Consider the following 24,415-nt stretch of genomic DNA (forward strand, 5'->3'; position numbering starts at 1 on the left):
ACGAGAAACAACCGTGAGAGTGAGCCAAAGCACTGTACCACGCAGGCGAAACTGACGATCCGGCGAAGAATGGAGTGCAGGACCGGTCCTTAAACACCGTGAGTCGTAGATGGCTTGATGACTGATTGACGGAAGGTGTGCAGGTTGCAGTGAGGAGAACTTCGACTCCGCCCAACTCCAGACAAATCTCCAATAGAAGACAGGGAAAACCACAAGACACACCAACAAAAGGGAAGGGGAAACAAAGAGAAACACTGGGATCCTGACACACTGAATGTGTTGTCAGATTAATAACATTTACCTCAGATTTAATCAAAATCTAACACATTTTGGACTGTATCTTTTTAAGGCATATTTCTTTTTGCGTGTATATTAATGTTTCACAATTCTGATTTCTTATGTTCAATGAAAAAAAGCACTATAGAAAATGTCTCAAAGTCAGTCATCTGAAAAAAATGTGGTTTGGAATCCAACAGTTTCTTTTTCCAACAGCAGTTTTGAAATATTTCAAAAAGCCTTAACATGCATATGCTCAAATATATATAAAGGGTGGATGGGTTGAAGATGAAATTGGGTTGCAGCTTGCAGTGTATGATGCTGACATATGGATTTTAGGTAAGTTCAAATGTATAATGGAAGAGTTTGAGTTAAAAAATTCTATCTTAAGTTTTGTGTGTTTCTTGACCGGTCATGATTCATAGTATAGGCCTTCTTACACCACTGTTCATGTATACTGATACTGTACACAACATTGCAACATTATTTACAGACTTACATCTAGCTGTGTTTCAATGTGTATGTATTTCAAGTTGAGTCTAATACAATTTGAGTTTTTAAGCAGAGGGTTCTTTAACATTGTGAGTAAAATAAATGGTTTCTACAACCATCCACTGGAATCTGCAATCCACCGCAATCTGTCCATACTGTATATTTGCCAGTGTCCTGAGCTGTATACGTCCGTGTGACGTGGGAGCGGTGTGCGGTCTCTACCAGCTGATCCCCTGACCCCTCCTGCTGATCAATACTGCCCCATCTGACCACTTCTATTCCTGGCCACCATCCCTGCAGCGTCAGCTCCCTTCTCCCCCCCCCCCCCCACCCCCTGCCCTTCTTTTCCGCTCACCTCGCTGGGACCGGCCTGGCACAGCGCTGCCCACTGCCAAGTCTGACTTATTTAAAGAGGGACGCTAGGTGACGACACAAGAACCCGTATGGCCTGTGACAGTGTGTGTGCTATAGTGTTCGCTGCTTTCACACGCAGCCATATGGGAACAGCTTTACTGTATGAGGCAACGTAAAGCGCAACCCCCCTCCTACACACACACACCACACACACACACCACACACACACAACACACACACACAACACACACACACACACACACACACACACACACACACACACACACACACACACACACACACACACACACACACACACACACACACACACACACACAGATACTAATAGATGACCAGCACTGAATCACATCAGGGACATTTATTATTTATTTAAAAGACTCACAGTGTAAAAAGCTGAGTGACCCAAAAATGTAATAAGGACAGTATATAAAAAGATCCAATCTGACCCATATCCTGTTTAAATATGGGCTGAGTGCATAAAAAGATGATCTGATGGTGTCTTCTTCGCCCAGACTGATACACCTGCACTTTTAAAAGCACGAGAAACCTACAGCATCTTCTTTCTGATCAGAAAACACACTTAGGTGTCTTCTGTTGTTGGTCTTCAAAGTCCCTGAGATCCTTCATTGCACCATTTCCTGTAACAAGAGAGGGAGGAGAGGAGGGGAGAGATTAGCTGGGACAAAGGACAAACCTTTCAATGCAATAATGAAAGCAAAAAAGCTATAATACAGTTTTTTACAGTGTTCAAAGACAAAAAGCTTTGTTATTCACCTGTAAATGACAGCCACAGTTGCTCTCAGCTTAGCTCAAATAGCTTAAAACACCAGGGACACACACAAACCCCAGTCAGAGCTGTTACTGGGAAAGCATCCAGATTTGATGGTATAGAGGTGAGTTTACACCAAGGGGCTTCATCAGACAGTGTAGAACACATTATACTATCATGGCACTGCTAGTTCTGTGCTGTAACAGCAAAAACTGGAGCCTAACAGCGAGGCCCATTAGCAGCCCCCCCCCCCCGTCATTAATATTCGGAAACACTGCGGAGGCCTCAGTCTGACTCCCCGGTCCGGTACGTTTGGGCCGTACAGCAGCACATCGCACAGCTATTTGCTCTGAATGGCCACCCAGGACATTTTCGGTGCATTACTGAAGCAATCAGCATCAGCAAGTAAACTAGAGGAGAGCGACACTGACCGACACAGAGGTAATAGAATAGAAACAGTGAGAGAGAGACAGATAAAGAAATAGAAAAGAGAGAGAGAATGAGAGAAAGAGCCAGGTGGAGAATGAGAAGGAGAACTGTTAGAGGCGGCCACGGTGCTGGTCGAGATGCTGAATGGGCAATAAAAAGGACGACGTAATAGAGCTGTGATGGCAAGAGAGTGGACATTACATAAGACTGACCCAGGGTGAGCAAGGAGAGAAGATGAAGCCCCCTGCTGTGTCCACCGCGGCCGGAGGGGGCTCTTAGTGGTCGAGATGTTAATATGAGTTATTAGATATGGACATGTTATGTCATGGCTGGAGATTCTGCAGTGGTATTATAAATTCTCTTGGTGGGATTTTATGTGCATGTATGTTTAATGACTGAGGTAGTCACATTTCTTCTGCACAATCATCTCTGCAGGTGCATATCCATAAAACACACAAGACCCCTGAGTATATCTTGGCAGCGCATATAAAGTAGGAGGGTTTGTCTCTTTTCTTTTGTTCAGAGCTGAATGTTTGTTACATTTAGTAGCTTTGCAGAGAAAAACATGTTATTATAATTAGTATTGTATTGAGTTGTTTTTATAACACAATGGAGCTCAGTAGGTAGATCATGAAGCTTTTCAGCCATTGTTTCTATCAGTAATGTTAACGTTTTACTGATTGAGTTAAATGCATGCCCTCATTTTCAGTTTTTCTCCAAATAAAGTGAGTGCCCCGATCTCAGCGATATCGTTGGAAAACCAAATCCAAAACTATGGAAGCAGCAACCCAAGCTTCCGTAGTTTTCACGTCAGAGAAGCAACCAAGTAAATAAAACAGATTGGATTTTTTTCAAGTTTTGATGTAGAAAAAAAACACACTTTTTATGATGTCATATATTAAATAATAAATAAAACGTTGATGAAGACATGCAGTGGTTTGCTCACGTTGCCAGTCCACTGCTGATCAAATGTGATCTAATCATATTCACACCTACCCGATGAAGCAGATCTCTTACAGGGGACATTTGCTTTTTCTAGTTTTCTGTAATGCATATACTGCTATGGTGTCAGCCATCTATGATAAACAGGCTCACAATATGGTATAGTAACAAAACATTAATGTAGAAATGCATCCTGCAAGTCAAAAGCCAAGACGTTTTGTTAGCAGTGGGGCAGAGCTGGCCAATCAGAACAAAGTGGGCTTCTTCAGAGGGGGGTCTTAAAGAGACAGCAGCTAAAACAGTTTGTTTCAGAGAGAGGCTGAACTGAGGGCCTGCCTAAAGAGCCAGTATGGGTCAAATAATAATGTCTTATTTTAAACTGTAAATCCTGCTATCAAGATCTCAAAGATATTCCAGTAGAGACCCAGATTTTAAATATAGACCTGCAAATGTGCATAATACATCCCCTTTAATAAATTATACTTTCAGATGTTTTTATTTTCATAATTTCAGTTTGACATATAGCTTCTCTCAAAGCTGATTAATAAGAGATGAGATGAATTGCTTTTTTGTAGTTTTCCTGAACACTTCTTGTTGTCATAAAATAAAAAAACAAGTGGGAGACCAAGGAGGGAAATAAAAGAGAAGGCATCATCATTTCCCGCTCTCTTCCTATGAAATATCATCCTGACAATAAATTGAATTCACACAATAAAAATGTTTTTTAGATTTCTGTATATTTCATAGATGAACAACAATTTCTTCACCTGCTTTTACACTCAGTATGTTGGAACAGATGTATTTGTTCTGTTAGATTTTGCTCAGGCACAATGTGTTTAACCGCGAAATAAGATGTGTGCCACCCTGTGAAGATTCCCAAATGTCACATTGACACTGAAAAGTGAAAAAAAATGACATTGACCCATTCTCATTTCAGTCTCTGTTTTCCCAGGGTCCCCATCAGGTCTACAATAAAAAAAAAACCTAATTTTCAAGTGCGGCCTCATTCTTCTTCTTTCTGTGGAACATTTTGACACTGCATGTGTGGCTAATAAAAGGTTAGTGTTATAAAAGACAAATGATGAGTGTTGTTTTTTTCATAGAACCAATATATTCTTTAAAGTGTACAGTAGGGCTTTGATGGCACAGACTCAGGCAATTAGAGTTGAGGAGTGCTACTTCTAATAGGCTATTATGCACCCTTTCTAATTAGATATAAGACATGATGATACATGGGGGGATATTACAGGAAAGCAGCACTAATTATAAACAGGAACATTTTAATATATACAGTCTAAAATATATTCAAGCATTGAATATTTTCAAACAGAGAACTTTTAGTTCTAATAAAGGACTGCAGCCAACAGAAAATGTAGAAATTCAGTCAGCAGCCTTGGGTTTTTGGCTCCAGTTCTCTCTCTGCTGTCAGACACACCATGAGCTGCAGTGTCAAGCAATATTGTACCATTCTTCAAAAAGGAAAAGCCTCTAGTTCTTTGAAGGATGAAGGAAGGGGAAATCTAATGAGTTCTACTGTAAATTATTGATGTTGTAGCTACAGGTAAGCTCTGAAATAAAATAAAGAAAAAGTCAGAGTAAACAAGTGATAGAAAAACACCAAGCTGCTATAGGCCACATTGTCCTGGTTGCACCTCTGCCCAAATGCAAAAAAAAAAAAAAATCGTTTTAAATGTGATCATTTTCAACCTGCAGCTCTGCTATGGTTTATTCATTTTTTACAAACAGAAAAAAACAGAACTTAGTATAAGAGCAACAAAGCAATAAATGAAGTGACTGTGTCTCATACATTTAAAAAAAAGCACAATCACCAGTATAGAATGAAACTTTCAATGTCAAACAACAATATATATTTTAATTATTAACAACTGAAGTGAAGCAGTCCAGGAACTCTGGACCATTACTGCTGAGTCTTGACGGGAACTTCATCATCCCACTTAGTGTCTTTCATTGATAAATATGGTGTACTAAATATGGGGGTTCCACAGGGATCAATTATTGGACCACTTCTGTTTCACTTATACTAGTCCTGGCAAAAACTTAACAAATTAATCTTTTCTATTGAGATTTTCACTCAAAGTTGCTTTAAGCAGTGCAGATGGTGACTGATTAATACATGTTTTCCCTTTGGGACTTAAAGTGGTATGTGCCTGTTGCTGAGATTGCTCAGTACGGCAAACCTGTATACTCAACTACAATTGACTTGATTTTACTGCTGCAGATAACAGCTTCTTCTAAGACACTTCTCATAAATGCTGAACTGCTGTCCATATGCTGTAGAATACCAAGGAGACCGCTTGAGGCTTTCCAGGGCTGTTTATATACAGGTAAGGTAGTAGACTCCGCTCTACTTAGCCTGTTATCCTGTGGATACTATTCCTGGCTGGAGTTTAGTGGGAATCAGTACTGCAGTTTGATATACTCAAAAATTTGAGAAACTAGAAAGTTTAATATATCTAGAGGTCCAGAGGCTGGGTATACTGTATACAATGTAACAGTCAAAGTAATAAGAATCCTAGACTTCCTGGTCAACTGCTAATGCTTTTCTGGTTGGGTTTGCAAAAGACTGAAAGAGAGCACAATTATTTAAAATGTGTGTGCTTATTAAACATTTAGGGGGTGTTTTGCAGCATCACTACTAAGAAATATGTCAAAGAGCAGAAACTTTCCATCCCAGTCTGAATCTGAAAACTGCTTTTCTTATGACTAGGTTAGATTTCTTCTACATTACACTCTCAATGGGCTTTCTGTACTAAAACCACTCATTCACTGTAGCTCAATCAGACTTTAAGTAAGGTCAAAAGTCAGACTGCATCAACCTGCTCCTTAATAACTTGTGTTGGCTACCTGTTACTTTCAGAATCCAATTCCATTCAATTTAAGATCCTCCTCCTCAAGTCCAAAACCAATAATGGCCTGACTCTAAAATATATAAGACATGGCTTCACTTTATAAACCCAGCAGGTCTCACAGGCCTCAAGGCACCATTGTCCTTCATCTTCTAAGAGCTTTTTCTAAATCTGACAAGACCATTTAGAATTTTACACCTAAAAGCATGGAGTAGTCTGCCTGCTTATCTGAAACTTCAGTTAATACTGTGAAACCGCTTGATATGGATTACATGTTCCTCGAGAGAGCAATTTCAAAGGCTCAAATTATTTTGGAGCATCGTTTTTGATTTTTCTCTGTATGAAGAGTTTGAACTTCTTCAGAGATTTTATTTTATCAGAAGCTAGTTTGTGTGTACATTATGTATTTTATTTTCTCTAATGCTGAAGTTGAAAAGCAACCTTTTTATTCTCATCAAATATTGTTCTTGTATTATTTGATTTTCTTGTCTGTGGTTGTGTTCTATTTCCCATTTGTACGTTCTTCTTTGAACGTTTTATTACCCTCTGATGCACTTTGAACCGCCTTTGTATGAAACAGTGTCTTATGAATACATTTCAGCTTGAACTTATTTATTTAATAATAATAACAGGTGGCGTCAAACCCGTCCGAGAGTTTCAGATACTTAAGAGGATGAATCCAAATTTTCATTAAGCGGTTCTGGAGACTGGTGGAAGCAAAGAAAGAGATGAAAGGGTTGAAAGTCCTTATATCTCACTATGATAAAAAAATAAGGGGGATGTGATATTCATCCATTTCACAGTGAGGGTGACCCACGCGCGCAGGTTTTTGTTGCCTTAGCAGCATCCGATTTCATCTTTAAGAATTTATGCATATCCTATTGTGACCCTCAAAAAGAGGACACATGAGAAAAAAAAGTGGCTCCAGCAACAGCCGGCTTTGCACCACCTGCAACAGCTCGGAGTACTAGTACCAGTACGCTAAATTTTGAAGCTAATTTAGGGAAATTGGAGAAGTGAGTGCAGACTCAATATAGATGCCTCGACCCTACAGCTCATTAAGAAATAATGAGAGTGACCTACACTATAATTTACATGATTAATGCAAATAGGCTTTCATTTAGACTGGGAATATTAGTCAGCCTCCCTCTCACTGAGCACAGTCACTGATAGTAACACTATGATTTGGTCTGCTTGGTCATTTTTTTAATGGCTTAACTCTAGTAAGACGTGACAACCAACAAACTGATAAAAAAAAGAAAAGGTAGAGACACAGAACAACAGTGTGGAACATACTGTACGGGCTTCGACAACAGCTGGCTTCTGCATTTATTAATGTGCAAAAATAAATTTAAGCATGGCGCACCCACACACATACACGCACACACACATCTACACACACACACATACACACGTACCTCTGCGAACGCGTGCATACAGAAACATTCACACACAAAACCCCCTTAAGTCAGCACATTTCGAGACAGTAAACAAGCCTGAGAGCTGCTTAGCCATGCCGGTCAGGCTTCAGGCATTACTAGTGCACATAACATGACCCCCCCCCACCACACACACTCACACACCTCCCCACACCCCCCTCCTACACAGACACTCACACTAACGGGCGCAGTAAACATGAGCAATATTTTCCCATTTCCTCTGCAGGGCAGAAGGGAGAGCAGTAGATCTTGAGGGGGGCTGAGCCCTTCACTGGTAATAATCTGCCTTACACTTCACACTGCCAGGAAGATGAATCACGGTGGAAGGGGTCACCGTGTATGGGAGAGAAGGGGGGCCCTGATGTGCCACGGGAAGGCTGAACTTTCTGGTCATTGTGAGTGTGTATTTGTGTCCCTTTGTGTGTGTGTGTGTGTGTGTGTGTGTGTGTGTGGATTCAGAGGTGCAGAGAGAGGCCAAGGATCTTGTTCAGATATTGTGAGCAGAGCAGAGGTGCACAGATGTTTCCACTGATAAAGATAAGGTCAGGTGGATTGTCAGAGCTTTGTGAAGTTCAGGGAAATCACATAAACAAGCTCTAATTTACATCTATTGATTGTCAGTCTGATACACATGTTGTACTTCTCTTATAAAAGGACATTAGGAAGGCCTTTATGTATGTTTTGTTATGGCACACTTACAAGGTCTCTGCCACCCACACACCCTTCAATTTTCCTGTTCTGAAAATATATCCAATACAAACCATATGAACAATCTCTCGGGAACTGAACTAGTTTGAACGACTTAAAAGAATAGTTTGACATTTTAGGGAATTTGAAGAATCTGGAGTGGGCAGTTATGCGACAAATATATTCATTACCCTTACATTATCATATGTTTTGTTGCTGTCATGTATTTGCATAGTCTCTACCACCCACACACACACAGAGAGAACTGAATAAACAGAAGCAGTCATGAGTTTGGATACACCTTCAAATTCACTTCAATGAGAAAGTGTGTTCAAACCTATAATCTGTTGCTCTGTAAGAGTGTATATTATGCATGTATGTATGTGTATGTGCATCCATAATACTAACTGTGTATTAGTATTATGCACACCAAAGCAAACACTGGTTGTGCTGCTGGTTGGAATATTAAGAGATACTTCAGTTGGATTCATACTGAAGATGAAAGCGTAACTTATCTTACCAGGCTCACGTTTCCCTGGGGTTTAAATAAGATGTTAAAAGTGTTTGTGTGAAGCTGTCCTCCACAGAAAAACGACAGGATCAGTCATTACTGCAAATGCACCAAAACAACATATTTCTGTAGAAGCCCTAAGCTAAGGAGGAAATCAGATGATGGGAATATATATTAACAAAGATATGACCTGCAAGAAGATCAGGTGACCGAAGGTGGTAGTTGAGCTATAGCACTACAGCTAGCGAGATAATCTACTAGCATGTTTACTAGAGACTGACCAGTGTGTGAGCCGTTACTTACAATATCATATTATAGACCACAATGACTGTTTGCTAATGTATTATTGAAAAATTCTCCATTGGCATTGAGCTGCGTCTTCTTCATTATTTGCTATTCTCTAACATACGTTACAGAATTTGGCCGTTAAATGTGGTTTTTCAAAATCTAATTAACGTCTTATTTGCAAGAAAAGTCATTATGAATATGTCAAATTCTGGAGGAAGGTTGGCTGCTACCAGTATAAGCTTTTCTTATGGTGAAAGTCTTTACATTTAAAAATGTTGTCTAAATGACATATAGGAAAAACTAATTAGTCAGCTAAAGGCAAATAAACTAATAAGCAAACCACTGATGCCTTCGGCTAACTTGGTCAGTTTCATTGGACTTTAACTCAAAAGTTTGCTGTGTTTCCTATTTCCATCCATGAGTCAGCACTATTTTATTTAACCCATGACCATGACCATTGATTAACCACATGGTTATTATTGTAACCCTGGTAACATAGATCTCCTACCCTTAACAAACCACAACCTTTCCTTAACCCTTTAAAAGGGCACTCATCGAATTACTATTTGGGGATATTACTTTTTTTTTGCTTTTTTGTGGACATTTTTATTTTTTATGTTGCAAATCAAGGTAATTGAAGTTACCATATATGGTTCCTCGCCAGTCTAGGGTAAAACATTTACCAAAAAAAGTCTATGAATAAAAACTCTACATGGTTCTACAGCTTCACAGAGAGGCATGAGGAGGCTATTTTGAAATGTTTACAGAAGTTACCACATTTAGTCACTAAACCTAACCCAGCATTGTTTTTTGTCCATAACCACAGTATCGTCACACTGTAAAACATCTTCAACAGTGATTTGTAATGGTTTTGGAAGGCACGGATAAATTATGTTGTCCTGCTGATTACTGCTGATTAGGGAGCTTGACTGTGTCGCACTGCAGGGACCAAATCTATATTTTGTCATTTAATTTGGAGGACTTGTTAGTGTGTGTGTGTGTGTGTGTGTGTGTGTGTGTGTGTGTGTGTGTGTGTGTGTGTGTGTGTGTGTGTGTGTGTGTGTGTGTGTGTGTGTGTGTGTGTGTGTGCAGATACCTCTCTGTGTATTTGCGTGTCTGAATTCGTTAATTGAAATAAATCTTTTAAAACAAGATCTGTCACACAGTTATTTTCATTTCTAACGTCATCAAAGTTTTTTAGTCAGCCTTCTAACTAGTAAAATGAGCTGGACTAACATAACTCATACTGAGCTCCTCTTGTGTTCAGTATTCTTTCCTGGCTTCATATGAAAAAAGACCGATGAAACAGAACCTCATGAAAATGTAGATGGTTGGTTTCAACTCACACTCACATCTTTTCATCTTTCTTTTTCACCATTATCATAATAGTCTTACTTTCACTACATTAAACTTGGTAAACTTTTGTAAAAAACTTTGAAAAAACTGTTGATACAGATGAAAAGGAGGGGGACCGCAAGAGATGCTGAACACGATAAAGTAGAATTCATGAGTGTGTGAGATGATACAGTATCGGGTCTCGAAACGACACTCTGTGACGTCAGCGGTGACCTGACTGATGAGGACGTGGCAGAGCGACAGAGACACCTGCCGCCCGGCCGGCCCCCCGAGAGATGCTCGCCACCTCCTGCAAACTGCTGACCGAATTCTGAAGAAAAGATAGAAGCGCTGAAATTTATGGGCGACATCTGCAGGGTGGTGACAGGCTGCAAGTCAACATCAGAGTGTTAGGTTTTAAGAACCCTGAGCCTTCGTGATTCAAAATGACACCAACAGAGTATTTTACAGGAGTTGACACTTCAGCCAAATATTTATGACAGACTGTAACAGCAGCTCCAGTAAGAACATCTCCAAGTACATACATGCTTACATACATACATATACATACCACATCTATTTGACAGCTTTAGGTGCTTTGCAGATTAAGATTTTACATGGAAACATCTCACCTGCTTATAAATATGAAGCATTTTTTTAAAGATTAAACAGCATAACAGTAAATCATGTATTTTAAATCAGCTCCACCTCATCCAGGTACAACATTAAAATGCTTCACTGTGTTGCCGGTCTAACGCAACAGACCTGCAATAAATCCTATTGTACTGTTCCTTCATGAATGCTATACAGTAATAATCACATTTTGTTTCTATTGTTTTAGAGGTGTTGATTAAACTCCATGGTCATTTTGGAAGTTGGAGTTTGTTGTGCGGTTAAATTGTACCGAGAGGTGACTGTATTAGAAATGAATGTAATTATATCATATTTACAATGATGTAACCTTCTGAAATCGGATTCTGTTTAATAAGGTAACACTGAAGTACACGTTGCTGGTAAAACTACGACTTAGGGTACAATTTAGAGTGCATTGTTTGACTTTTACTTTGAATAAAGGATTAAAGAAATGAATCTCTGCACACCTGAGTGATGGCAGGTGCGTAGGAGGAAGCTGCAATCCAAAAAAAATGAAAGAAAAACTCCATCACACTGTCTCGCTCACTGTTGTTTATTAAGTCACTGCAACGTTTCAATCTCTCAGACCTTCATCAAGGGCTGCCTCAATCATCCAATGAGAGGACTTGAAAAATCACTGACTAATTGATGAACTCCTGGGTTAGTACAAATAGTGTAGTGTGTTTTTTTGTGGATCCAGCATCAAATTTCTGCTTTTAATCCATTTTGAGAGAATATATTAGAGGATTATGGCAAAAATGTCTAAGTGGTGTAACCATAAAAACTTTGTATCAAATAATTCAACTTGCTTAAAAACACTAAATTCTCAATAAAACATCATATCAACTAGTTTGGCATGATCTTACATTATAACTTTTTATATTAAATAAAGGTAATGGAATACAATTGTTCTAAATATTACATTTCATCTGGGGAATCATTACAATCAGGAACCATTTACATGTTTTAAATAAAGTAATAATTAGTATAAGTCCACTTAAATACACTGTAGGTGGATAAAATATGTAATATTTATCATTTATTTTGTGGTTACACCATTTGACATGTTCAGGAGCATTCAGTCTTACTTTACCTTTACTTTCTTACCTGATGCTGCTTTTAAAACTACTTTAAAGATATTTTTGAATTGCTAATTTTACCAACCCTAATTTTTCTAATTATGAATTTTTGTCATAAACAATGATTGCCATTGTTTCTGTTTCTTATTTATCATGTTTAAAGGTTTTTGTCTATTCTTGTGTGTTTTAGTGTGTACTTTCTACAGGAAGAACAGTTTGTGAAAAAGAAGATTAATAAGCACATGTCAAGGCCTTCTGGAAAATGAGATGATGCCTCACATGTGGTGTATACATATATTATGTTGTACTGTCGATGCATATCTTAAGCATATATAATCATATAACTGTCTAGATGACATGAATGCTGGCAAGTTGTTAACATGGAAATGCTCCCATTCTCACATCCATCCTGTATGATGTGAAGTAGTCTTACTGATTGATAGACAGTAAAACATTTTTTTTTTTAAAAAGCATCGGTACAGTGGAAGTAGTAATGCAGTAATACCACAATGTGAAATCTCTGTATTGTACTATAACTCCTCAAAGTCAAAGTCAGCAGCAGTGACAGACACAAACTGTTTTTGGCAGTGGAAAATATCAACAGCTTGCCTGCTGAGGCTCAGCTGCATACTGGCGACTTCCCCGAGAGAAATTATCTGTAAAAAAATCTAATATTGCCCTCTTTTCAACCAGTGGAAGTGAAAAGGAACAGTCTGCTATTGTGATGGTGACAGGCAATGGGGGTTTGTACGACAACAAGCTTTAATATAATATTGTGGATGCTGCTGGAGGTTTGAATCCTGATCTGAATCTTGGCTGCACATCCTGCTGCTCTCTCATCTCCCTCCACTGCCCAATAAACTGACTTTCATCACTTCTTTAATGACACCCGCTGTATCATCAGACGTAGCCAGATGCATTGACATTTGACTGAACCGTCCCTTTTAAAAAAACACCTACAGCATCTAAACTATTTAGGCATTCCAAGCACAGAAAAATCAGTGAACAGTGAGAAGTTGAGTCCCTGTTGCCTCTCGCCTGTCTGTCTTTCCCAGAGTTTCTGCTCCACAGCAGCTGCTTACCAACTCCCGACAATCGCTTGGAAGAGATGCCCCCTCACGCTGAATTCTGATTGGGTCAGTGCGATACGATTCACTGCCATGTCTGACAGCCGTGTACCAGAATGAGAAGGTGATGGAGGGGGAGACAGAGTCAAGAGAGAGAGAGAGAGAGAGAGAGAGAGAGAGAGAAGGCTGGGGTGAGAGAAATAAGAAATGAGACACGGAGAAGTGAAATAAAAGATGAGGATGATGACGCTAGAGAAAAGAATAGAGAAAAGTGGAGGAAGAGAGGAAAATGAAGGGATGTCCAGGAAGCCTGAAGAAAGATAGAAACGAGGGAGATGTATAAAACAGTGTTTGAAGCTGCCTGTCTGACATCAAAGAACAGGCTTTTAAGGCAGCTGAGCCTTGACACTGAAGGGAAGGATGAGGAGGAGGAGGAGGAGGAGAGACGAAGGCTCCCTCTGTTGCACCCAGAGGATTGACATAACGAATAATACAATCAGTGCACCAAACAATCTGCACCACTGCCTTCTCACCAGCCCAGATTTACCACCATATACAGTATGTAAAGCATGATGTGTAACTATAGCATCATGTCAGAGTGTCCTTCATAAATCTCAATGCATGGTAGATACCTTGTGAGTTCAGAGAGAGAGAGAATACATTTATGTGACATTTAAGTTTGAAGTCAAGTATCAACATCATTGATTCAATACCGATCTCGCCGACAAATCACGCTCTCGCCTCGCCTGTAGTCAAACACCACATTACTCTCATGCAAATGAGCCGTAGTGGGTGTGATGCATGGAACTGGATGTAGTATCTTTGAGAAACTCGGAGGCGATGCAAGCCGCCGATGCTCATGTTGATCTACTCCGCACCAACACACGCACATTACGGCTTATGAATGGCCGGGGAGACGAGGTGTTACGGTGGGCTGCGGCGAAAGAGCCAAGAGCCTGAGGGGTTCTTTATAGTGAGTAATGATGTGTGTGAGTGAGGGGAGGTGAATGTGTTGGTGTGTGTGTGTGTGTGTGTGTGTGTGTGTGTGTGTGTGTGTGTGTGTGAGTAGGAGATGCTGGTTTTCCCACAGTAACGAGCCAGCGTGACGGCAAATTGAAAAAAAATGAAGAAAAACATCACTTTTGAGTGCAAACACACACACATACACACACACACACACGTATACACGCAGGGAGTGTCTCAGGGGAGCAGTGTGATACGTGAACGAGTAAGCGCTCATGTGTGAGAGGGATAACGACACTGGAGCTACTGATGGGATGTCAGGGCTGAGATGAGAGGCTGATGCTGCAGATCAGCATGTGATTATGTCAAGGCTTCAACCTGTGAGCTGCATCTATTATTTAACTCAGGGGAGACAAGTGAATAAAAAGTGAAGAGAATTGTATATTATAGCAGATGATACAGTAAATCAGTCTCATTAAGGAGGTATTTGGCGCTTAGATTCAACTGGGAGCCCTGACCAACAGCAAAATAAATCCCCATGTGGAGTCCAGACACTGGTAGCGCTGGTGGCTGATGACTCTGCTGAAACTGACGAGGCTGATGAAGTGATACAATGATGAATCTGCGAAGACTGGGCGGTTAAGGGGGAGGTGGAGGGGCTCACATAAAAGCAGCATGAACGCAGTAGAGCCGGTGAGAGTGAAATAAATTTAAAAAGACGGCAGCGAGGTAATAGGCTAACAATGGAGGTGTGTCGCTGTGCTATTGGGTAGATGTGAACAGCTGATACGAACAGCTGATATCTTGGGAAATGATAGCAAAGGAAATCATGAGTGAGGATGTAAGAGATGTGAAAGGCAGGATGGTGGGATATATATACTACAGGCTTATGAATGCAAATGATAGCCTTAGGGGCTATGATGAGTGTACAGTAGAATGCTTGAGTGTGTCTGTGGATGGATACAACATACTGCTAGATAGCTCATCTCATCCACACTCTCCACCTCCCCACCTCTCAATCGACCTGTGTTCAGTGTCTCTGTCCACAGAAGCAGCCGTCTGTCATCTGCAGCTCCTGGAAAGCTGAGAGGGCAGCTGCAGGACTTAAGCTTGATTTATTCTTCTGCGTCGGAACGACGGCGTAGCTACGCAGAGCTCTCTGCGTCGACACAGACCCCCCATAGCCTGACATGCACCTCCAAAAAATCCTAACTATGCGTCACAGCAACGTGGACCGCAAGGGCTGTGATTGGTCCACTCAAAAAGTCAGTTCCTCCAGCAGTTGCTTTTTCCGGTCTTTCTTCCTGCAACACCGCCATTATTATTAATAATGAACAAAAGGTATGTGTTTTCTGTTATTAGCGCACAAAGCGCACAAAGCGCACATAGCGCAATGCTACTGTGAACAACAAAAAACAAAAAAAACATGCTACTGTGACCGAAAGATAAACAAGGATACGGATATGACTCCTCTGAAACCACACACACACACACACACACACACACACACACACACACACACACACACACACACACACACACACACACACACACACACACACACACACACACAGTCACACCCCCTGGTGGCATGGCGGTGAATTGCAGAGCAACGCGTTCCCTCGACGCAGAACTATGAAAGGTCAATAACGGCGTCAGGGCACCGGCGTAGCTACGTCGTTCCGACGCAGAAGCATAACTCAAGCTGTCTTCACCAGGCTGACTGACAGCACAAATTTACCAAACTAAAACAGTTTGGATGTCGTCTCCACAGGAAGATATCGACAGTGTTTGTATTGATTCATTGATGTGGTTAACAAGTTGAAAACACCTATACGGAGGGATATTTGTGTGATTTAAACATCTGCCTTCTCAGATTAGGCTTCACTAAATGTGATGGGACCAGACTTACAGGGTAACAACAGTGTGGATTGATAGATTTAATAAAATGGAAGCGTTTCTGTTCTGTGAGAAAACACTTTCTACATGAATTGGCTACACTCTCTCTCTCTCTCTCTCTCTCTCTCTCTCTCTCTCTAGTTCTCCAGTCCTCCCCCACCATTCAACTAGTGCTGGAGATGGGAGACTGTCATGTCCTCACACAGACAGCTGCTCTGATGACTTCCCCTTGTCCTGTGAACGAGCACGATCGAACCCTGCTGATTGGCCGGAATAGTGTTGTATCCAAACCACAATGTTTCCCATTTACAGTCAGGGCTGTATATGAACACCAGATTTTTTTGTTTTAGATCACACAGAGAAGGGACAGCTAATGGACTATGAGGGGAACTATATTGGATCAAAATAGCTGATTTATTCTTAATTGTTGGCTTGTGGACATGGCTACAACAAAGTGTTGTTTTTTTTAAAACTCAAATAAAACACTGATTGTTGCCAAAGCTGCTTGTTGAGACCCATACATACATTCAACGTGTCTTCTCCACAAAAAGTGCTGTAAGAATGAAAATGATTAAAAAGGGGACATATTGTGCATATTTCCATGTCTATTTACATTCTGGTGCTCTACTTGTATATCTTTGTATGATCCAGTACAAACATACTTATTTAAATTATACTGGTCCATTATGCAGCCCGTCAGTTCAGCCTCTGTCTGAAACGAGCTGTCTAGTGTCTGTGTTGTTAAGGGGACATGATGTCACTTTAAGCTAAATTTGAGTTGGATCGCCGCGTGCATGTACCCATCTCTCTCTCTCCCCTTGTTTCCTGTCGGCCTCTATGCCACTATCTAATAATAAGGGCAAAAAATACCCCAAAAAATCAAAATAAATATACAGGTCATTATTTTTCATACGCTAAGCATGGTAAATAAAAATAAATAAATATAAAGAATAGAAGAATAGACATGCGGATGATCACTGAGTGATCAGTGCTTGGCTCAGTTCACTGTGATGTGGTACACTTCAGTGCTCTGGGCAGATGTCTATCTAATGCTTTCTGTAACATTATTAATATTCATCCGCATCAGTTGCACCAACACACAATCGCAGTCACACAAACAAAAAAACTATCTCTCCAGGTATTATTGCCAGACATCTGTGGACAGCATTGAAGTGAATGAGCCTACACTCTGCCTACGATTTTAAAAGGAAAAGCTGATTACTTTTCACGAAGCAAAAGCAGGGCTTTGAAGAGGCCTCCATCGTAATGGAACATGTCTGAATATTTTGAAAGATGTAAACTGGAATAGGAAAGCAGTTAGAGAGAGAGGGCGAAAGATTTTCACAGGCAACTAAATGCCAGAGTAGATCAACAAAAACTCTAGAGACTTGCTAACCTTCTCTATGCACAAAAATACAAAACCAGTTTTTATGAAACTGACTGATCATGTTGACAATTCTGTCTTTTCAGTTAACAGTTATAGTTTTCATTGTCCCCTCATTTCTGATCCGATTCTCACACCTGTGCAATAACAGGTGCTGCCTACTAAATTACTAAATATATAATATATAATACTAAATCTTATGTTTGAGGAGCTTCTTGATCCAAATGCTACAGGTCCAGGTTCAAATAATATTATAATGAAATAATCGATATGAATGAAAGTTTAATTGAACAAAATTTGAGTCCTGAAATTGATGTGCACCAATCAGCTAGAACGTTTCATTCCTGGATGTATTAAGGAAAACTGCTATTATCAATTGCTACACCCTTATTTGCAGTCTCATATGCAACAAAATGCTCATGCTATAGAGCCAGGCTGTTGAGCAGCTTTAGACCAGACTGATGTTTATGAAACACAGTGGGGGTACAGTAAAGAAAATGAGGGGGAAATAGGTAATTTAGCCTCAAGGCCCCCTAGCAGGTTAATCCGGTGCTGGGGATATGGATGATTTAAACAAAGTCGAGCATTTGGATCCGACAAACTGATGGACTAATAAAGTGTTTTTTGTTATACAGCACATACATCTATACAAGGAATTCGTACAACATGCAATGAAGTAGATATTGTCATCACTGATTTTGTTTTTAATTTCATGGACAGAACCTCAAGGATTGCTTCTCACCCCTGACAGGCTGACCGGTAGATCTGTCCTGGTTGTTGTACAAGACAGTTGTTGTGGTGAAGAAATCTAGTGAGCTGGAGCTGGTAAAAGCTGAGCCAGAATGCAAAACTCTAAATGTACCAGTCGGTTACTGACTGTGACCACAACCTTTGGTAGTGTCTGAAAGAATTAAATGGTGGATACAAGCGGCCAAAATGAGTATCCTCCGGGCTCAGCCTCAGAAATAGGGTGAGAATCTTAATCATCCAGGAGTTTGCCTGGAGGCTCTATACTCTGAGCCTCTGGGCAAACCCCTCTGCATTGAAAGGAGCCAGTTGAGGTGGTTTGGGCACCTGGTTAGGAGACCTTCTGGACGCCTCCCTCTTGAGGTGTTCCAGGCATGTCCAACTGGTAGGAAATCCTGGGGAGAACCAGAACACGATGGAGGGACTACATATCTCTTCTGAGGGGGAACACCTTGGAATCCCCTAGTAGGAGTTGGAGGGCATTGCCGGGGGTGAAAGGTGTCAGGGTTTATCTAGTCTGATGCCACTGGGAATCAGTCCTGCATAAGCAGTGGAAAATGGATAGATGGATGGAGGATACAACAAACATCTGGCAAAGATCTCCTGAATAGTTTAACACAGAGTTCAATGTTACACAATAAAGCTGAGGTGGGAATCTCATTGTTTAAAGCCTCCAGTCAGTGGGAAAGGCTTCTAAGGCATGTTAATCCCACTCCTGACAGGGCTGAGCATCCCTGCTGACTGAAGCACCTTACAGGCAGGAACACAGCGGCCTGCTGGCAGCAGTGCTGGAGTTACTAAGCAGGGGTGGACTTCACATAACAGCCACTCAATGAAAACAAAAGCCTTGGCCCTGTCTACTGAGCCTCTCTTCACCTCGCCAGAAAATCTAATAACCGATGTTCGCAGCATCTCCTCTGCCTTGTCCAAGGCTGACGCGTCCTTATTACAATAGATCGGCCTCAATTGATTTGTCTTTAGAAGCCTCAGGGAAAAAAAGGCGTATTGATTTTCTGGTTTATAGTGAGGGCATGTGAGAAGCTCAAGCTTGTGGTAAAGAAGACAGCAAGTATACGCATAACCCTGCACCTTGGGTAAGGATGTTGGATGTTGGAGAATGTGGGATGTTGGTTTCAGTTGGTGTGCTTTGTGTCAAAGCTTCTATTGGAAATAAACAAGGCCATTTGTCTGGTACTGCAGCAGCTCACCTGCTTTTATAACTCAAATGCCAGGCATTGTCTGCCCATTCATTCATCAATCACACACGTCATGATGTCACAATAGAACAAGAAGCTGCTGACAACGGTGGATACGGTATAACACCACAGGGACACATTTTGTCAGTTTAGAACGAACAAATATAAAACACAGCAAACACACCTGCGCTTCTGTTTGATCAACCTTGCAGGAAGAGCCTCAAATGTCATAAGTAAATGAAAAAACACCAAGCTTCATTCGAGTACAATTTCTGGATACCTTCGTTATTTTATGTCAATGCTTTTAACCAGAGTCATTTGACATTGAATACAACAACAGTATGTCATCCAGAATGAAGGACTACACAATAATAGCTACATAGATAATCACGACTCATCCGTTTCATCTAGAAAGTAAAACTTTACTGAACTTGTAATAATATAAATGACTAAAAAAGAATCCAGCCTTGGAACATAGCCTGGCATTCTCAAAAAGTATGCCATGTTGTTCACTACACAAGGTTGGGAATAAAAAAGAAAAAAAATAGTTGCATTGTTGTTTATCCAACATTTCAGCTTTTTTGTGGCCTTTGACAAACCGCCATGGCTCGACAGAGACACATAGACCATGGGGGGAGACAAGGGGCCATGGTTAGTACAGACAACAGGACACAGAGGACTGAACAGAGTCAACATTTTTAGACAGCTGTAATATCAGTAAAAAGTTGAAAAGATGACTCCAGCAGAGAGTGTTGGTTGAATTTTATGGATATGGATGAAACTAAGTTACAATGACACCCGCACTTCTGCTTTTTGTACACTTTATTTAAATCTTGAAGGATTCAACTTCTAAAAGCAAGTGCTGCACTGGATGCCACTTTGTCAGAGAATATGGAGAGCAAACCTCAGGCTCAAGCTTTATTTTTTGAGAAAGAGAGGCTATAAAAATGCTGAACGAGAGATTGCACCGAGTTACAGAAACTAGTGGAAAAGAGGCTAGCCTTGACGTGATGCCTTGAATTTAGCTCTCTATTAGTGTATCTTAAAGAAGCTTAATATAAATATAACTGAACACAATACCAACAACACCACTGCATACAAAAGTTTAGCCCTCCTATTGTTTTCCTATCAACCATGCAACTTAATATTCAAAAGATAACAAGATGACATCATTAACCAATATCTTTAATGATTGGTTAATACTGTGTGTACTGTATGTCAAAATATAACTGAAAAGTTTACTGTGTTTTATTCTATATACCAACTTTTCCAGCTCAGCCGCAACACTTTGCTCAGGTTTTCTTTTATGTACGAAGTGAATATGTGCATAAAACAGGCGGATAGAAACATACCTGAGATGAAAACGCTCTAGGCTTCAGAAGCAGCGCTTGATTTATTGCACCGGCTCAAGCAGCCCGACAAAAATGCATCGATATCACAAATGATCAATAAGAAGCCAAAACTGCGATCATGATTATAAGTTCTGACACCGTAGTATAGCTATGGAATAAAAAACACCCTGTAAAAGATTGGGGGTTGTCTATGCAGCTGTTGTTGTATAGGGGAGACAGGAGGGAAAAAAACTGAATCAATCTGAGGGAGGAATGAGTGTAAGAGGTGGATATACACTATATTACACTGTCAAACAAACACAATCTACCCACCCAGTGACTTGTATGACTTGAACAGACATACATCAGTGTAAAAACCTTCACCATCCCTCACTGGCATCATCCACCACCGGGGGGAAAAAAGACACAGGAAAAGGTCAAAGCATGATGGGAGCACGGACTAACAGACAGGTGAACATTTTATTGATTTACTCGTCTGTGTGTCTTTCTTTCTGCAGCACTGAGTCACCTGCAGACCTTTCCTCTGCAGTAGTATCTTCTGAACACAGCAGCTTACGCACAGATCTATGGAGTGACTCAACCCTTCCATCACGATCGTCTTGGGATGTGATTTACAGTCACACGGATGCTGGAAATGACTGCATTGTTGCAACAGGGTGGTTACAGGAAACAGGTAAAGTTGTTTGTGGTGCAGTGAAATTGTTTAAAGGCCACAGCTGTTGAGATTTTAACTTAAAAAAACAACACTTTAGACCTTTTTGTACCTCTAATTAGGGCCCGAGCACTAATAATGCAAAGGCCTTATTGCATCTTAAGGAATAATCTTTCTCGTTCTAGTTCCTTGTGTTCTTATTTTTTCCGAAACTCATTTTTGAGGGCCTAAATTTGCACAAAAATTTGCACACACATTAGAACTGGTGAAAAATGTTATATTTTATGGTAAATAGGTGGGAAGAAATTGCTCAACAGTGCCCCCTAGGCACATTTTAAAAATTCTGCCCCTCGCTCCAGATTGATGTAGATGAACAAAATTCGGTATGCATATGTGTCACGTAAAGATGCACAAAAAAGTGTCTTAGAGCCATTCCTCCAACAGGAAGTCAGCCGTTTTGATTCAAAGTTGCGATTTTGGCGCCATTTTCACCATTTCCACTCCTCGTACTTTAACTGACTCCTCCTACAGATTTAACCCCATCGACTTCAAATTTGCCTGGTGTCATATTAAGACCTTGAAAATTAAAAGTTATGAAAATCTTTCACCTCTGTTAAATCTGATGGGTTTGGTATGGCGGCAAATTTCAATGTTTTGGGACGGAGTAGCGAGGGCCCGTTCATCCCGTCTTCTTTTTGCTCCTCCTCAAGCTATTAAAGTAAGATGTGTAGACAGTAAATCCAAGTATACTGAAAATGTTGTTGCAACATTTTCAACAGTGCATTTGTTTGACTTTACTCAACTGAAATACAACTGGATTCTTCTGCAGGGCCATAAAAAGGCCAGTTTTTGTCACTGGCAAGCTGTGCTGTCCCGTCCTATACCAGTCTGTCAAAAACTAAACAAAGTCATGTTCGCTTCTGCTTGTTTTCTTCTTCTGATCCACCTCACGCCCCCCCCCCCCCCCCCCCCCCACTTCCCCAAAACCCCCCCAAATTATCCACCCACCCTTTTGCCCTTTCCCTCTGTCTTCCCATCTCTCATTCCAGCGATCGTTCTTGTTATCACCAAGGAGTCCACAGGGTTTTTTTGTGTCAGTGCGTATGTGTTCGACGACGAAGCGGAGCTGGTGAAAAATGAGGCAGGTGGTGGCAATTTATCAACACTTGAGCGGCGCATGGCGGCGTTCTGGCAGAGCGAGGCGAGGTGAGGCGGGCGCAAAAACAAAAAAAAAGGCGATGCTGAGGGTTTTTCTGTGTGAGGCCAGGCATGATGAAATGGATGCGGTTGCTCCTCCGCCACATCACACAGACAGGAGGTTGGATGGATAATGAGAGAAAAGAAAAAGAAGGGGAAGGGTCTTTCCTCCCTCTGCAGGCTTCCACCTCCACATCAAGCGTCGGGCTTTTCTCCCTCTGCAACTGCCTTCACATCATCCCCATCACCCTTTCTCCTCCTCCTCCTCCTCTGATCCAAGGGAGTGAGCCTCTTAAGGGTTTGCTCTACAAATGTACAGCACACACTTTTTCTCTTCCCCCCTTTTTCTCTTTCCTATGCAATTTGTATCTCTGTTGGCGTGGAAACAGATGACAGAATGCCGATAAAAGCGGGGAATGAACAGGGAGAGAAACTCTTTCACAGTCCAATGATGCCATGTCAACTCTCCCTCTCGCTCCCACCCACCCTTTAACTTTCAAACCATCTCTTGATTTATTTCTCTCGCTATCATCTCTGCTCTCAGCCCCCTAAATTAGCATAAATACAGACACACACATACACAGACACACACAGACACACACACAAGCACAAACCCCCTAGCCACCCTTACACTTTCTGACCTTTTCGCAATTTATCTCCTTTCCTATCATCCTATCATCTTTTCTTCCAATCCCCTTCTTCAATGCATAAATACACACACACACACACACACACACACACACACACACACACACACACACACACACACACACACACACACACACACACACACACACACACACACACACACACACACACACACACACACACACACACACACACACACACACTCTGTTACTGTACTCTGTCGGCCCTGCTGCCTGCCGCTGCTTGAGGCACACTGTGCAACTCTCTCCACAGGGAGGAACGCATGGAGGGGAAGACACATCAAGGCGTTGGAGGGTTAAGAAAAAGATAGAAAACATGGACACCAAAAATGCCAGAGTCATTAATTAAAAGAATAAAAATAACATAAACAACTCTTGGCTGAAACTCGTCCTTGACGAGCTCAAAATGACTCCATCTGTTAATATCTCAACAAAAAGCTGAATGTGCCAGTGATTTCATCTTCCTGCCAGATAGAGGATGAGTCTCACAGAACAGATTAGAGAGAGCTCGAATTTATACAAAGCGCAATCAAATTACGATGAAGCCGAACCAGTAATGCCGGAACAAACCAGGGAACAATAAGCGGTGGATGCTGAAACAAGGACGAATAAGAGAAAGGAAAACAACGGCACAATAGAGGAAATGCCTACGGGGGATCCTTAGGAGGAGAAAACTCCGGCTTCGATTTCAAGTTGAACGGGGAACGTTTTTCTGTTCCGTGTTCATACTTCATGCATATGTGTGTGTGAACATGCACACACACACGCACAGAAAGAGAGAGAAGAGAAATCGTAGAAGAAGCAACATAACAAACAGCGATGATGCAGCGACATTTAAATGGCTTTGCACTCTAGCAGGATGTGATATAGAATGCTTTTGATGCAAGGGGTCTTTGTTCACTAGATTACATTAAGGCTGACATTCACAGTTGATATGATACTCCATGTTTTGTTTTCTTATTTTTAATACAAGGGAGCAAAAAACAGCTGCTCCTCTTTTATAAGCCGACATGAACTTCCATAGAGCGAGCTTCAATGGTAGAAACGCTCTTTAGCTGCTAAAAGCTCCATTATGCACCAAGCTACTCACTAACTTTACCCGCCTGCTGTTTGATGCTGAGCAGGTAGCACTCAGTGAGTTTATCACAGCTATTATTATTTCTTTGGC

The 24,415-nt window shown here is 41.0% G+C and overlaps 1 protein-coding gene across 1 annotated transcript in view; it reads right to left on the bottom strand.

Annotated features, from left to right (window-relative positions):
- Positions 1 to 1,512: 1,512 nt before the first annotated feature.
- The window catches only part of LOC133989228 (endonuclease V-like), a 65,560-nt gene continuing 42,657 nt past the window's right edge, over positions 1,513 to 24,415 (bottom strand). The window contains exon 9 of the mRNA XM_062428126.1: positions 1,513 to 1,781. The gene's annotated coding sequence lies outside the window, so the exon portion shown is untranslated. The remainder of the gene's footprint in view (positions 1,782 to 24,415) is intronic.

Source organism: Scomber scombrus, chromosome 2, assembly GCF_963691925.1.
Source record: "Scomber scombrus chromosome 2, fScoSco1.1, whole genome shotgun sequence".
NCBI classification, from domain to species: Eukaryota; Metazoa; Chordata; class Actinopteri; order Scombriformes; family Scombridae; genus Scomber; species Scomber scombrus.